Source organism: Triticum aestivum, chromosome 1B (genome assembly GCF_018294505.1).
Source record: "Triticum aestivum cultivar Chinese Spring chromosome 1B, IWGSC CS RefSeq v2.1, whole genome shotgun sequence".
Lineage (NCBI taxonomy): Eukaryota > Viridiplantae > Streptophyta > Magnoliopsida > Poales > Poaceae > Triticum > Triticum aestivum.
In genome coordinates this window covers 6118906-6136015 of record NC_057795.1, presented here as the reverse complement: position 1 = coordinate 6136015, position 17110 = coordinate 6118906, and positions in this window count along the sequence as shown.

The following is a 17110-nucleotide window of genomic DNA, read 5'->3' as shown; positions in this document are numbered from 1 at the left end:
GTAACTATGAGAATTGTGTAACTCCCGTTTACCGGAGGAACACTTTGGGTACTACCAAACGTCACAACGTAACTGGGTGATTATCAAGGAGTACTACAGGTGTCTCCGAAGGTACATGTTGAGTTAGCATAATTCGAGATTAGGTTTTGTCACTCCGATTGTCGGAGGGGTATCTCTGGGCCCTCTCGGTAATGCTCATCACATAAGCCTTGCAAGCATATAACTAATGAGTTAGTTATGAGATGAAGTATTACAGAATGAGTAAAGAGACTTGTCGGTAACGAGATTGAACTAGGTATTGGATACCGACGATCAAATCTCGGACAAGTAACATACCGATGACAAAGGGAACAACGTATGCTGTTATGCGGTTTGACCGATAAAGATCTTCGTAGAATATGTAGGAACCAATATGGGCATCCAGGTCCCACTATTGGTTATTGACCAGAGACATGTCTCGGTCATGTCTACATCGTTCTCGAACCGTAGGGTCCGCACGCTTAAGTTTTCGATGATAGTTATATTATGAGTTTATGTATTTTGATGTACCAAAGTTTGTTCGGAGTCCCGGATGTGATCACGGACATGACGAGGAGTCTCGAAATGGTCGAGACATAAAGATTGATATATTGGACGGATATATTTGGACACCGGAAAGGTTCCGGAAGAGTTTGGAGCTTCGGGAGGTTACCGGAACCCCCCGGGAGGTATATGGGCCTTATTGGGCCCATGTAGGAGGAAGGGAGAAGGAGCAAGGGAGGGGGGCGCGCCCCCCCAAGCCCAATCCGAATTGGGGAGGGGGCCGGCCCCCCCTTTCCTTTCTCCTTCCCCCTCTTCCTTTCCTACTACTAGTACTCCTTCCTACTACTAGTACTCCTTCCTTCCCCCTCCAAATAAGATAAGGAAAAAGAGGGGAAACCTACTTGGAGTAGGTTTCCTCCTCCCATGGCGCGCCCCCTCCTTGGGCCGGCCACCTCCTCCCTCCCTCCTTTATATACGGGGGTAGGGGGGCACCCTAGAACACACAAGTTGATCATTGATCGTTCCTTAGCCGTGTGCGGTGCCCCCCTCCACGATATTACACCTCGGTCATATTGTAGCGGTGCTTAGGCGAAGCCCTGCGACAGGAGAACATCAATATAGTCACCACGCTGTTGTGCTGACGGAACTCCCCCTCGGAGCCTCTACTGGATTGGAGATCGAGGGTGCGTCATCGAGCTGTACGTGTGTCAAGAACTCGGAGGTGCCGGAGTAACGGTGCTTGGATCGGTCGAACCGGGAGGACGTACGACTACTTCCTCTACGTTGCGTCAACGCTTCCGCTTCGGTCTACGAGGGTACGTAGACAACACTCTCCCCTCGTTGCTATATCATCACCATGATCTTGCATGTGCGTAGGAAAATTTTGAAATTACTACGTTCCCCAACAGTGGCATCAGAGCCTAGGTTTTATTCGTTGATGTTATATGCACGAGTAGACCACAAGTGAGTTGTGGACGATATAAGTCATACTGCCTACCAGCATGTTATACTTTGGTTCAGCGGTATTGTTGGATGAAGCGGCCCGGACCGACATTACGCGTACGCTTACGCGAGACTGGTTTTACCGCCATGCTTTGCACACAGGTGACTGGCGGGTGTCTGTTTCTCCAACTTTAGTTGAACCGAGTGTGGCTACGCCCGGTCCTTGTGAAGGTTAAAACGGAGTCTATTTGACAAACTATCGTTGTGGTTTTGATGCGTAGGTAAGAACGGTTCTTGCTAAGCCCGTAGCAGCCACGTAAAATTTGCAACAACAAAGTAGAGGACGTCTAACTTGTTTTTGCAGGGCATGTTGTGATGTGATATGGCCAAGACGTGATGCTATATTTTATTGTATGAGATGATCATGTTTTGTAACCGAAGTTATCGGCAACTGGCAGGAGCCATATGGTTGTCACTTTATTGTATGAAATGGAAACGCCCTGTAATTGCTTTACTTTATCACTAAGCGGTAGCGATAGTCGTAGAAGCAATAGATGGCGTAATCGACAACGATGCTACGATGGAGATCAAGGTGTCGCGCCGGTGACGATGGTGATCACGACGGTGCTTCGGAGATGGAGATCACAAGCACAAGATGATGATGGCCATATCATATCACTTATATTGATTGCATGTGATGTTTATCCTTTATGCATCTTATCTTGCTTTGATTGACGGTAGCATTTTAAGATGATCTATCACTAATTATCAAGAAGTGTTCTCCCTGAGTATGCACCGTTGCGAAAGTTCTTCGTGCTGAGACACCACGTGATGATCGGGTGTGATAGGCTCTACGTTCAAATACAACGGGTGCAAAACAGTTGCACATGCGGAATACTCAGGTTATACTTGACGAGCCTAGCATATACAGATATGGCCTCGGAACACGGAGACCGAAAGGTCGAGCGTGAATCATATAGTAGATATGATCAACATAGCGATGTTCACCATTGAAACTACTCCATCTCACGTGATGATCGGACATGGTTTAGTTGATTTGGATCACGTGATCACTTAGATGACTAGAGAGATGTCTGTCTAAGTGGGAGTTCTTTAGTAATATGATTAATTGAACTTTAATTTATCATGAACTTAGTCCTGGTAGTATTTTGCAAATTGTGTTATAGATCAATAGCTCGCGTTGTTGCTTTCATATGTTTATTTTGATATGTTCCTAGAGAAAACTGTGTTGAAAGATGTTAGTAGCAATGATGCGGATTGGATCCGTGATCTGAGGTTTATCCTCATTGCTGCACAGAAGAATTATGTCCTTAATGCACCGCTAGGTGAAAGACCTAATGCAGGAGCAAATGTAGACGTTATGAACGTTTGGCTAGCTCAATATGATGACTACTTGATAGTTTTGTGCACCATGCTTAACGGCTTAGAATCGGGACTTCAAAGATGTTTTGAACATCATGGACCATATGAGATGTTCCAGGAATTGAAGTTAATATTTCAAGCAAATACCCGAGTTGAGAGATATGAAGTCTCCAACAAGTTCTATAGCTAAAAGATGGAGGAGAATCGCTCAACTAGTGAGCATGTGCTCAGATTGTCTGGGTACTTCAATCGCTTGAATCAAGTGGGAGTTAATCTTCCAGATAAGATAGTGATTGACAGAATTCTCTAGTCACCATCACTAAGTTACTAGAACTTCGTGATGAACTATAGTATGCAAGGGATGACGAAAAAATGATTCCCGAGCTCTTCGTGATGTTGAAATCGACGAAGGTAGAAATCAAGAAAGAGCATCAAGTGTTGATGATTGACAAGACCACTAGTTTCAAGAGAAGGGCAAAGGGAAAGAAAGGGAACTTCAAGTGGAAAGACAAGCCCAAAGCTGGACCATAGCCTGAAACTGAGTGTTTACACTGCAAAGGAAATGGTCACTGGAAGCGGAAATGCCCTGAATATTTGGTTGATAAGAAGGATGGCAAAGTGAACAAGGGTATATTTGATATACAGATTATTGATGTGTTCCATACTAGTGTTTATAGTAGCCCCTAAGTATTTGATACTTGTTCGGTTGCTAAGATTAGTAACTCGAAACGGGAGTTGCAGAATAAACAGAGACTAGTTAAGAGTGTAGTGACGATGTGTGTTGGAAATAGTTCCAAGATTGATATGATCATCATCGCACACTCCCTATACTTCCGGGATTAGTGTTAAACCTAAATAAGTGTTATTTGGTGTTTGCGTTGAGAATGAATATGATTTGATCATGTTTATTGCAATACGGTTATTCATGTAAGTTAGAGAATAATTGTTGTTCTGTTTTCATGAATAAAACTTTCTATGGTTATACACCCAATGAAAATGGTTTGTTGGATCTCGATCGTGTGATACACACATTCATAATATTGAAGCCAAAAGATGCAAAGTTAATAATGATAGTGCAACTTATTTGTGGCACTGCCGTTTGGGTCATATCGGTGTAAAGCGCATGAAGAAACTCCATAAAGATGGATTTTCGGAATCACTTGGTTATGAATCATTTGATGCTTGCGGACCGTGCCTTTTGGGCAAGATGACTAAAACTCCGTTCTCCGGAATAATGGAACAAGCTACTGACTTATTGGAAATAATACATACCGATGTATGCGATCCAATGAGTGTTGAGGCTCGTGGCAAGTATCGTTATTTTCTGACCTTCACAAGATGATTTGAGCAGATATGGGTATATCTACTTGATGAAACATAAGTCTGAAATAGTTGAAAGGTTCAAAGAATTTCAGAGTGAAGTGGAAAAATCATCGTAACAAGAAAATAAAGTTTCTGCGATCTGATAGCGGAGACAAATATTTGAGTTACGAGTTTGGTCTTCAATTAAAACAATGTGGAATAGTTTCACAGCTCACACCACCTGGAACACCACATCGTTATGGTGTGTCCGAACGTCGTAACCGCACTTTATTTGATATGGTGCGATCTATGATGTCTCTTTACCACTATCGTTTTGGGGTTATGCATTAGAGACAGCTGCATTCACGTTTTAAAATAGGGCACCATTTAAATCCGTTGAGACGACACCGTATGAACTATGGTTTAGCAGTAAACCTAAGCTGTTGTTTCTTAAAGTTTGGGGCTGCGATGCTTATGTGAAAAAGTTTCATCCTGATAAGCTCGAACCCAAATCGGAGAAGTGCGTCTTCATAGAATACCCAAAGGAAATTGTTGGGTACACCTTCTATCACAGATCCGAAGGCAAGACATTCGTTGCTAAAATGGATCCTTTCCAGAGAAGGAGTTTCTCTCGAAAGAAGTGAGTGGGAGGAGAGTAAAACTTGATGAGGTAATTGTACCTTCTCCCTTATTGGAAAGTAGTTCATCACAGAAATCAGTTCCAGTGATTCCTACACCAATTAGTGAGGAAGTTAATGATGATGATCATCAAACTTCAGATCAAGTTGCTACCAAACCTCGTAGGTCTTCCAGAGTAAGATCCGCACCAGAGTGGTACGGTAATCATGTTCTGGAAGTCATGTTACTAGACCATGATGAACCTACGAACTATGAGGAAGCGATGATGAGCCCAGATTCCACGAAATGGCTTGGGGCCATGAAATCTGAGATATGATCCATGTATGAGAACAAAGTGTAGACTTTGATTGACTTGCCCGATGATCAGTGAGTCATTAAGAATAAATGGATCTTCAAGAGGAAGACGGACGTTGATAGTAGTGTTACTATCTACAAAGCTAGACTTGTCGAAAAAAGGTTTTTGACAAAGTTCAAGGTGTTGAATACGATGAGATTTTCTTACTCGTATCGATGCTTAAAAGTTTGTCCGAATCATGTTAGCAATTGCCACATTTTATGAAATTTGGCAAATGGATGTCAAAACTACATTCCTTAATGAATTTATTAAAGAAGAGTTGTATATGATACAACCAGAAGGTTTTGTCAATCCTAAAGGTGCTAACAAAATGTGCAAGCTCCAGCAATCCATCTATGGACTGGTGCAAGCATCTCAGAGTTGGAATATACGCTTTGATAAGTTGATCAAAGCATATAGTATTATACAGACTTGCGGTGAAGCCTGTATTTACAAGAAAGTGAGTGGGAGCACTACAGCATTTCTGATAAGTATATGTGAATGACATATTGCTGATCGGAAATAATGTAGAATTATTCTGCAAAGCATTAAAGGATACTTGAATAAGAGTTTTTTCAAAGAAAGACCTCAGTAAAACTACATACATATTGAGCATCAAGATCTATTGAGATAGATCAAGACGCTTGATAAGATTTTCAATGAGTACATACCTTGACAAGATTTTGAAGTAGTTCAAAATGGAACAGTCAAAGAAAGAGTTCTTGCCTGTGTTGCAAAGGTATGAAATTGAGTAAGACTCAAATCCCGACCACAGCAGAAAATAGAAAGAGAATGAAAAGTCATTCCCTATGCCTCAGTCATAGGTTCTATAAAGTATGCCATGCTATGTACCAGACCTATTGTATACCTTGCTCTGTATTTGACAAGGGAGTACAATAGTGATCTAGGAGTAGATCACTGGACATTGGTCAAGAATATCCTTAGTGAGGACTAAGGAAATATTTCTCGATTATGGAGGTGATAAAAGAGCCCGTCGTAAAAGTTATCTCGGTGCAAGTTTTCACACCGATCCAGATGACTCTAAGTCTCAATCTGGATACATATTGAAAGTGGGAGCGATTAGCTAGAGTAGCTCCGTGCAGAGCATTGTAGACATAGAATATTTGCAAAATACATATGGCTCTGAATGTGACAGACCCGTTGACTGAGCTTCTCTCACGAGCAAAACATGATCACACCTTAGTACTCTTTGGGTGTTAATCACATAGCGATGTGAACTAGATTATTGACTCTAGTAAACACTTTGGATGTTGGTCACATGATGATGTGAACTATGGGTGTTAATCATATACAGATATGAATATTGGTGTTAAATCACATGGCGATGTGAACTAGATTATTGACTCTAGTGCAAGTGGGAGACTGAAGGAAATATGCCCTAGAGGCAATAATAAAGTTATTATTTATTTCCTCATATCATGATAAATGTTTATTATTCATGCTAGAATTGTATTAACCGGAAACATGATACATGTGTGAATACATAGACAAACATATAGTCACTAGTATGCCTCTACTTGACTAGCTCATTAGTCAAAGATGGTTATGTTTCCTAACCATAGACATGTGTTGTCATTTGATTAATGGGATCACATCATTAGGAGAATGATGTGATTGACATGACCCATCCCGTTAGCTTAGCACTTGATCGTTTAGTATTCTGCTATTGCTTCCTTCATGACTTATACATGTTCCTGTAACTATGAGAATTGTGTAACTCCCGTTTATCGGAGGAACACTTTGGGTACTACCAAACGTCACAACGTAACTGGGTGATTATAAAGGAGTACTACAGGTGTCTCCGAAGGTACATGTTGAGTTAGCATAATTCGAGATTAGGTTTTGTCACTCCGATTGTCGGAGAGGTATCTCTGGGCCCTCTCGGTAATGCTCATCACATAAGCCTTGCAAGCATATAACTAATGAGTTAGTTATGAGATGAAGTATTACAGAACGAGTAAAGAGACTTGTCGGTAACGAGATTGAACTAGGTATTGGATACCGACGATCAAATCTCGGACAAGTAACATACCAATGACAAAGGGAACAACGTATGCTGTTATGCGGTTTGACCGATAAAGATCTTCGTAGAATATGTAGGAACCAATATGGGCATCCAGGTCCCGCTATTGGTTATTGACCAGAGACATGTCTCGGTCATGTCTACATCGTTCTCGAACCGTAGGGTCCGCACGCTTAAGGTTTCGATGACAGTTATATTATGAGTTTATGTATTTTGATGTACCGAAGTTTGTTCGGAGTCCCGGATATGATCACGGACATGACGAGGAGTCTCGAAATGGTCGATACATAAAGATCGATATATTGGACGGATATATTTGGACACCGGAAAGGTTCCGGAAGAGTTTGGAGCTCCGGGAGGTTACCGAAACCCCCCCGGGAGGTATATGGGCCTTATTGGGCCCATGTAGGAGGAAGGGAGAAGGAGCAAGGGAGGGGGGCGCGCCCCCCCAAGCCCAATCCGAATTGGGGAGGGGGGCCGGCCCCCCCTTTCCTTTCTCCTTCCCCCTCTTCCTTTCCTACTACTAGTACTCCTTCCTACTACTAGTACTCCTTCCTTCCCCCTCCAAATAAGATAAGGAAAAAGAGGGGAAACCTACTTGGAGTAGGTTTCCTCCTCCCATGGCGCGCCCCCTCCTTGGGTCGGCCACCTCCTCCCTCCCTCCTTTATATACGGGGGTAGGGGGCACCCTAGAACACACAAGTTGATCATTGATCGTTCCTTAGCCGTGTGCGGTGCCCCCCTCCACGATATTACACCTCGGTCATATTGTAGCGGTGCTTAGGCGAAGCCCTGCGACAGGAGAACATCAAGATAGTCACCACGCCGTCGTGCTGACGGAACTCCCCCTTGGAGCCTCTACTGGATTGGAGATCGAGGGTGCGTCATCGAGCTGTACGTGTGTCAAGAACTCAGAGGTGCCGGAGTAACGGTGCTTGGATCGGTCGGACCGGGAGGACGTAGGACTACTTCCTCTACGCTGCGTCAACGCTTCCGCTTCGGTCTACGAGGGTACGTAGACAACACTCTCCCCTCGTTGCTATATCATCACCATGATCTTGCATGTGCGTAGGAAAATTTTGAAATTACTACGTTCCCCAACACCAGGTTCTCTTCCTCCTTCTCTTCCATGCTTCCCTCGCGGACGGTGTAGTCGTTCCTTGGCGCTTGCACTCCTCGACATCCGTAAAGCTCTGACAATACCTATGCATGCACACGGGAGAAGTGTCAAGTAGTATACCATCCTCGAAGGGGTCAAGTGAACACGTGTAAAGGAGAAGATTCACCTTTATGTATGAGAAGTAGATGTCGCACGTGTCACTTGCCGAATGGACTCTTGACATGGTGATGTCCATAGGATGCTCCGCATCATCCCCTCCCCCTTGAGAAGGATTCGACCTCGGATCGAAAACCAAATCACCATAGGAAAGAGATGGCGGTGCCATATCGAAGTGGTCGATCACCAAGCACTCATCGTCTAGTAGCTCGAAGTGGGCACTCTCCAGTGTCGCACCATCTTGTGATTCCTTCAAAAGGAGCAAATAGAACAAACCCGTGGAAAAACAAATGTGGTTTGCGTTCGTGCAAAACCAAGCATTCAAGAGGTGATTCACCAAACAAGTGTTGTCATCAAGCATAGCATAGGGTGTGACAAAGGATTGTGACATGGCATGTAAGCATATCAATCGAGCACAAGCAAAAATATCATGGGAACAAGCATGTAAATGTGAGGTAGAGATGCAAATATGTGTGACAAGAGCATAAGCATCTACCTCGAGGTCATAGCAAGCATTCACAAATTGCTCAATGAAAGGTCTATGGTAGGCATAGGAAGGATTCACAACACCAAATAAAATGAAGTGTCTAAACACATGGGTCAAGTGCAAGACAATCCAAACATAACGTGCATAGGATGTAGTGAATATAGTGTAACACTCAACACAATATAAAGAGCAATTGTTCATCATGTGTGAGGCAATGAAGTCAAGCATGAGACAAGCAATGGGACATGGCATATGTGAAGAAGTGACATTGTTGCAACCAAACATATGATAGGAGCAAGTAATTGTCAGGACCCCGATTCCAAGTCACATTGATCCAGCCGGTAACACCTCATATCACTTTGCGGCCTCACGCACGGTAATCCCACGGGTGGCGCCTTACCATGGCCCGAGACCGTTTGCGCCTTTTGGCTCACGTATATGATAGTGTCGCTAGCATCCACATGACTGAGAACCCGGGCCGACATGGCTAGTCGTGAACCCAAGCGGCGCTAACCTATGGGGACATGCATACATGAATCACATCGAGCATGTTGGTCATCAACGTATACATCCGGGATGTAACGCTGGGCTAACAGGACTCCGGTAACCCGGGCTGTAGCAGGCTAGGCAGGACTCCGGATGCCACCGCTTGACATTTCCCCGAAGGGACAGACACAGGAACAAAGTGAAACACATGCCGGCCAGTCAAGTGTCCAGAGCAGTAGTACTGGGCTAGCAGGACTCCGGTGAACCGGGCTGTAGCGGACTACTATCGCTCAAGAAGCACTAGACTACATTTCCCCATATGAGAGGCTGCCAAGGATAAACAACTAGATTGTCGGATCCCACTCATACCAAGCATTTCAAACATACACACAATATGCCCGATATGAGTACATACAACATGGCATCACAACAAAACTCTACAACTCAAAGTACTTTATTTAAGTGGCTCCGAGGAGCCATACATAACATGTTCATACAGATAGGGGTCACATGACCTGACACTCAAGTCATACAAGCATACAAGCACATGCGGAAGCAACTAGTCTGAGTACAGACACTAGAAAGAAAGAGGGCTTGATGAAGCCTTTCTATCTACATCGGCCCTTCACAAGTCTTGGATCACCACTTGGGTGGCTAGTCACTCGTCAACGTCGAGGTCTACGTAGAACCCATCGGAGGGGTTGGTGTTGTCGTCTGAAAACATTAATTAAGCAAACATGAGTACAGAGGTACTCAGCAAGTCTTACAACAGAATCCTATCATACATGCACATTCTCAAGAAGGTAGTGGAGTTATTGCAGCAAGCCAGCTTTGACTCTTGGCTAAGCTATCCAACGATAGACACAACTTGCAAAACATTTGTCGCACACGAGTCCACTACTCACCAACACAATACTCCACCGTGGATCCTCTCTCGTCAACCTACGACAGGGCCATCCGCGGCACTCACACTTATCTTGAGGCTTTTAGAAGTATCCATTTACTTGTCTATGAACTGTATAGGTGACCAAGTAGTCCTTTACCGTGGACGCGGCTATTCGAATAGTTTTGTACCCTGCAGGGGTGTACTTCTTCACACACGCTCTCACCACTTATCGCCACTACATGACGTGTACTCGGCAACCTTCAAGCGGAAGCCCAGCAAGGGTGTCGGCCATGGCCTGACTAAACACACGAGTCCCTAGTCCAGGTTTATCGCCTATTTGGGTTCCATCCGCAGGGAGTCCGGCCGAGGTTTCCACTAACGGCCCCGAACGATGTGAACAGGGTTCCCGAGACACCAAACGGGCGAATCGATACACCGTGCCACGTGCCTACCGCAACACAACCCACCCCTAAGGTCAGCGCTGCGTGCGGCCCCCAGCATGCTACAAACACCAGAAACTACTTGCAACTCCCGGACTGAGGACAAGAGTGGTTAATAAGTCGAGAGGGTCCATTGGTTTTGGGCCCAATGCGTGGTAGTAGCTGAATCTTAAATCACACACACAGATCTCAGTGCTTAAGGACGGCCTCAATGAAACAACCCACCATGTACTCCTACATGGCCTCTCATCGATACCTTTACCAAATCGTGTTCAACACTTCACTCTCGTTACCGACACAACCTTTCACTCTAGTTCATCATCCTGATGAGCCAGACCTGACACAACTCTAAGCATAGCAAGCATAGCATGGTAGGTAACACAGATATGGCTCAATCAACTCCTACACATGCTAGTGGGTTTCATCTAGTTACCGTGGCAATGACAGGTCATGCAAAGGAAGTGGGTTCAACTACCACAACACACAACAGTTTGAATCGCGTTATCTTAATGCAGTAAACAAGAGCAGAGGCGAGAACATGGGTTTGTATCAGAATGATCAATGGGTTGCTTGCCTGATGTAGTGGTAGTAGGATACTGCCCTTCAGACGGATATTCGGGGTTATCCTCGGAGGCAGAACCTATCACGAAAACACACCGAACATGAACCACACATGACGATATGCAACAATATGATGCATGCTATGACATGGCAACATGAATGTGTCCTGGCCTAATGCAAGCTAGAACAGAAAGGTATGAACTCATTTGAATCAAAGATGCAAATGGTAGTTCATTTAACATAGTCATATTAGTGCATTAACTTGTTTTGATTAAACAACAAGGTTAACTTGTTCTGACATGCATGAAACCATTACCAATGGATATATTGAATTTTTTTGATCGAAATTCATATATAAATCTTTGCATTTGGAGTTACAGATTAATTTCTATGAATTTTTGAAGTTTGCAACAATTTCTGGAATTTCCTATATAACAATAAATCCAGAAATTGGTTATTGCGTCAGCAGTGCATCAGGGTGACGTCAATGGTCAAAGGGGTCGTTCAGGTCAAACTGACCAGTGGGTCCCGCATGTCAGCACTTATTTAAACTAACTGATTTTAGTAAGAACTAAACTAGGTTAATTAGCAGAGGGGGGGGCCCACTTGTCATAGACTCAGGGGAGTCAACCTGGCCCACCCAGTCAACGTCAACGGGTCAAACACGCCGGCGTCTAGCCGCTGGCGAGGCCAGATGCGGCAGAGGAAGTGGGTTAGCACGTTCCGGCGACCAAATGGACGGCGAAGACCATCTACGTGTAGCCAGGAACAAGCCGCGGCGTTTGGTGGTGGTGGTTGAGGTCGAGGTGGCCAGGAACGTCGGCAGCGACGACCGCGACGGTCGCCGGAGTCGGGTGAAAATTGACCCGTGGCTACGGGGCACGGCGAGGCGCGTGGAGTGGGGCGTTAGACTCTACGCGATGCAATGAGCATGTTAGATACCGTGGTGTGGACGGTGGATGGCCGGAGGCACGTCGGCGACGAGCTCGGCGGTGGTGCGTGCGATGAAGCTCCATGCGGCTGCTACGGTGCACGAGAAGGCAAACGGGGAGGATGGGGAGGTGGCTGAGCTCACGGCGGTCACAACGGAGTGGTCGGCGAGGTCGGGGACGAGCTGGTGCAGCGGCGACGGCGAAGGGGATCTGCGGTGGTGCTCGGTGAAGATGAGGTCAAAGAAGACGAAGCAAGGCCCACGAGCGCTCGGGGCTCGGCCTGCTCGATGTAGTTGATGACGACGGAGCGAAGGGACACGGTGGTGCAGCACGGGGACGATGGAGGGCGCGACTACGTCGGCGGTGCGGCGACGGGTGCGTCGGCCATGGTGCGGGAGAGCGAGGGAAGAGGCAGGGGGGCGAATGAGGTGTCCACGGGGTCGGGGTGGCGACGTGGAGCTCACCCAGGTGCTCGGTGGCGCGGGCGGCAAGCAGTTGGCGCCGTGGCGAGCTCACACTCGCTGGCGTCAGCTCTGTGCCTGCGTGGCGATGGCAAAGCAGCTGGCTGGCATGGGCCAGCACAGTGCTGGGCCGGCCAGCTGGGCTGGGGCTTGGTTCGGCCAGGTAAGGGTTTTTTCCCCATTTGTTTCTGTTTTTAATTGTTTCTGTAAGTTTGTTGCATTTCTAAAAATACTTAGGCAACTCCAAAAATCACCAAACTGCACATGGTCGCTAGTTGGAATATATCCAGTATGGAACATTTTAGTTTGGAGTTATTTGAGCATTTGAAATATTTTATATAGTTTAAATGCCCAAACTCAAAGTAGATATGATTTAATTCAATGGCCTTCTGTTGACCTAGAAAATTGTGCACCAATTTTGCCAGAGGTTCTAACCCAAGACAAAGAGGGTGAACTTTTTAGAAGGGCATTTCAGGTTCATTGAAAATATTTTTAGTAAGCACTAGTTGAATTTAGAGGGGTTCTGGGGGGGTTCTGTCTTCCCCAATTCAAGTTTCTGATAAAAGGTAGACATGATGCAACACTCTAATGCATGGACTAGCTAGGTTGTGACAACTCACCCCCACTCAAAAGAATCTCATCCCGAGATTTAGGGTCTATCGGGAAGAAGGTGGGATACTCAAGTCGTAGATGATCCTCCCTTTCCCAAGTTGCTTCTTGATCGGAGTGGTGTGACCATTGAACCTTGAGAAACTTGATATTCTGGCGTCGAGTGGTACGCTCGGCTTGATCAAGGATGCGAATTGGATATTCTCGATAAGTGAGATTTTCTTGGAGATCACGCGTTTCATGGTCTACTTCGCGGATATGATTCGAGAAGCAATGCCTGAGTTGAGAGACGTGGAAGACATCATGAACTCTAGAAAGATGTGGAGGTAGTTCCAACTGGTAGGCAACTTCCCCTCGTTTGGCAAGAATGCAAAAGGGTCCAATGTAACAAGGGGCCAACTTGCCCTTGATACCGAATCGATGGGTTCCCTTTAAAGGTGTAACCCGAAGGTAAGCCTTCTCACCAACTTCATAAGTCATAGGCTTATCACTAGTAGACAAACACCTATTAGTCCCGGTTCGTGAGGGCCTTTACTCCCGGTTCATGAACCGGGACTAATGGGTCGTTACTAATACCTCCCCCCTTTAGTCCCGGTTGTAACACGAACCGGGATAGATGGTCCTCCACGTGGCCTGTGCGCCGAGCCCAGGCAGGGGGGCCTTTGGTCCCGGTTGGTGGCACCAACCGGGACCAAAAGGCATCCACGCGCCGAGCCCAGGCAGGGGGGCCTTTTGTTTTTTTTGGAAAGGGGGGGGGGGTTGGGGGTTTTGGGGGTTAATTTAGGTGTTTCATATATTGTGTTAGCTAGCTAATTAATAGAGAGAAGTGTCCTCTCTTATGTCCGTGCTTGGTCGACGCTACGTACTATACATAGAGAGGCTCTCGACACGCTAGCTAGTAAGAAAATGAAGGAAACCATTAAGTACAGAAGTTCGTCATGCATACCGAGAGAAGTGATCGATCGACGTCTCCTTCTCCGAGAGATTGGTCAAACAACAAGTTTTTGTATCATGTATGTCCGACGCTACTGGCTACATACAACATGTACAATATATAAGATCTCTCAATTACAGTCCCCTAGCATTTGAAATCAAGTTCCACATGGTATTCTCCGGCTTTATTGATGACGTGGTCAAGAAAGAATCCCGCCAATTCCTCTTGAATTCCTTTCATGCGATCTGGTTCTAGGAGTTCATTCCGCATCTGCCACGTCTAATTTGAAGAAGGGGGTTAATTAATACATATATATATATATATATATATATATATATATATGAATGAAACTCAACAGAAATTGTGAATATTATTAATTGCTTACGCACTTCATATTGTCTTTGAGAGTAGCCCCGCTTATTTTTCAAAGTCGCGTTGTAGATGAACTCGCACACGTAGTATCTATAGAAATCATTCCCTTGTTCCTACCACAAGCACTTTACGAGAAATAGAGGTCTATCAAACTGATAATGAAGCATTATAAATGTGATGAAAGTATAGCTATAGAATCAACAGGAGATGCACACAACTAGCTAGCCAGTAGTACTTACTTTCGGGTATATATATCGCAGCTCCTTCGGCAGTCCCCGAGCTACTGTGGTGAACTGTTTCCAAACCCTGCAAGACAAAGAAAATAATTATTATTACTTGAGATATCAGGAAATGAACAAAAAGTTGCCGCTATGGTGCGATAATGATCGATTGAACTTACTTGCTGAGCATTTCAGTCATGTCCGCATAGGTGCTGGGATCTTTCCGTCTCGAGTCTAAGACGGTTACTAGTCCACGCTCAAGCTTAATCTCCAGAAGAATATAGTGGTACCTGCGCACACATGCATAACTCATCAATTACATTACTATAACCTCGCTCGAGTAATAAGGGAAACCGAATATGCAAATGATCAGTAACACTCACTTGGTGTTGTAAGGAAAGAGTATGGTATCTTTGTTTTGATTTTTGATCAATGATCGTAGCAAGTTGTCCTCGGCCTCTTCGATGTGCTTTTCAACCAGAAATACATCTATGATATTTGTGTTAATGAACCCAATATCATAGATTTCATTTTTTTGCACTCGACGATCTTCAATCTGCATAATATATTGAGGATAATTAATTATAAATACATGTAATGAAAGCCAAGCTATATATAGAGACTTAATGACAGAAATAGTACTTACAGGCAGTAGCAAAAGACCGTTAATTTATCGAGGGCTATTTGATTGAAGAACGCGAAGAACTCCTCAAATGGAACACACAACAGATCAGTTCCAACGAGGTCGTGCTCCTCTTTAATGTGTAGATACAAACTATTCGTCCCCCCAGACTCTCTGCAGGTTTTCATGTACCAAGTATGGAATCTTCGCATCATCGTTGTTAGAGATTTTACATCTTTGATGAGAGGCTTCCCGTACTCGTATCTGCGTTCTTCCACCATCATGAATTCAGGAAGTGCATCGTCAGGCAGGTAATATTGTGGATTGCCATAACCGTCCATGATCCCCGGAACATTAGCGACGATGTTGCCGCTAGACACATTGAGCGGGGGGCACGATTGGTTTGGTTGTTCGCCGAGCTGGTCAACTTTTTTCGCAGCTGCTCGTTCTTTTGCTCTTTGATGTCTGACAGTACTTCCCGACTGCTCCGCTTGGAGATATGTCTGTTCAGTAATGCGCTCATAGTTGGTTCTCGGCGGAGACTTTGCCGGTTTCCTCAGGGCAGCCAGAGTGCGCTTCACTTTCACCGGATCTACCTTCTCCTCCGGAGGTGGATGTCTCTTTGCTTTCAACCCTGCAAACCAGCCATCCAGTTCGTTCTGCGTGATCTCCGCGTTTTCCTCCTCGGTCCTCTCGTACGGTAACTTCTCTGGAGTCTTCGGAGAAGGACCAAATCTGTATTTCTTCCCGCCTTTGGCTGTACTGCTAGACACCGACAGAGCAGACGGAGTGGATGTCTTCTTTGCTTGCTTTTTGTGAGGCGGAGGAGAAGGATTACGACGCGCCGGAGCAGCCGGAGCAGCGGCGGGTCTCTTTCGCCCTTGCTGACGAGGCGGAGAAGGAGGAGGCTGGCTGCTCGGGCGCGCCGGCGCAGGCGGAGAAGGAGGCGGAGTGCTGCCACGTGTGCCCTGATCATCACTCGCCGGAGGAGGAGGCGGTGGAGGAGGCGGAGTGCCCTGACTCGCCGGAGGAGGAGGAGGAGGCGGAGGCGTCCAGTTCGGAAGGTTGATGAGCTCCTTCCGCCATAGGCATGGAGTCTTCAGAGCAGAACCCAGCCTAGTCTCCCCTTCACCGGTAGGGTGCTCAAGCAGGAGGTCCTCAAATCCCTCCGTTATTTCATCCACCATCACCTTAGCAAATCCTTCTGGAATCGGCTGGCAGTGATAAGTTGTGCCGGGTCCACTAGGATAAACTTGGCCAACAGCCGCCTTGACCTTCAAATTCATACATTGCGTCATAATGTGGCAACTTTGAGACTCCGTGATACCATCCACGGGATAGCTGGCAGGAGACGTCAAGACATGCTCCGGCTGAAGCAGCTCGGTGGAAGCCACGCTGCTTCTCCGCTGAGATGGCGAGGTAGCTTCGGGGGAAGCTTCGGCATGTCGTTTGCTGCGATCTGCTGCTTCTCGTTCCTCTAGCCCCATTACCCTTTCGTGCAGCGCCTGCATTTGGTCCTGCTCCAGTTTCTTCCTCCTCTCGTGGGTTTTGTAACCCCCTGTGTGCGGAAGACCAACCTTCCATGGAATGGAGCCTGGCGTGCCTCGTGTCCATCCAGGGTGCTCAGGATTCCCAAGGGCCATTGTGAGCTCGTCCT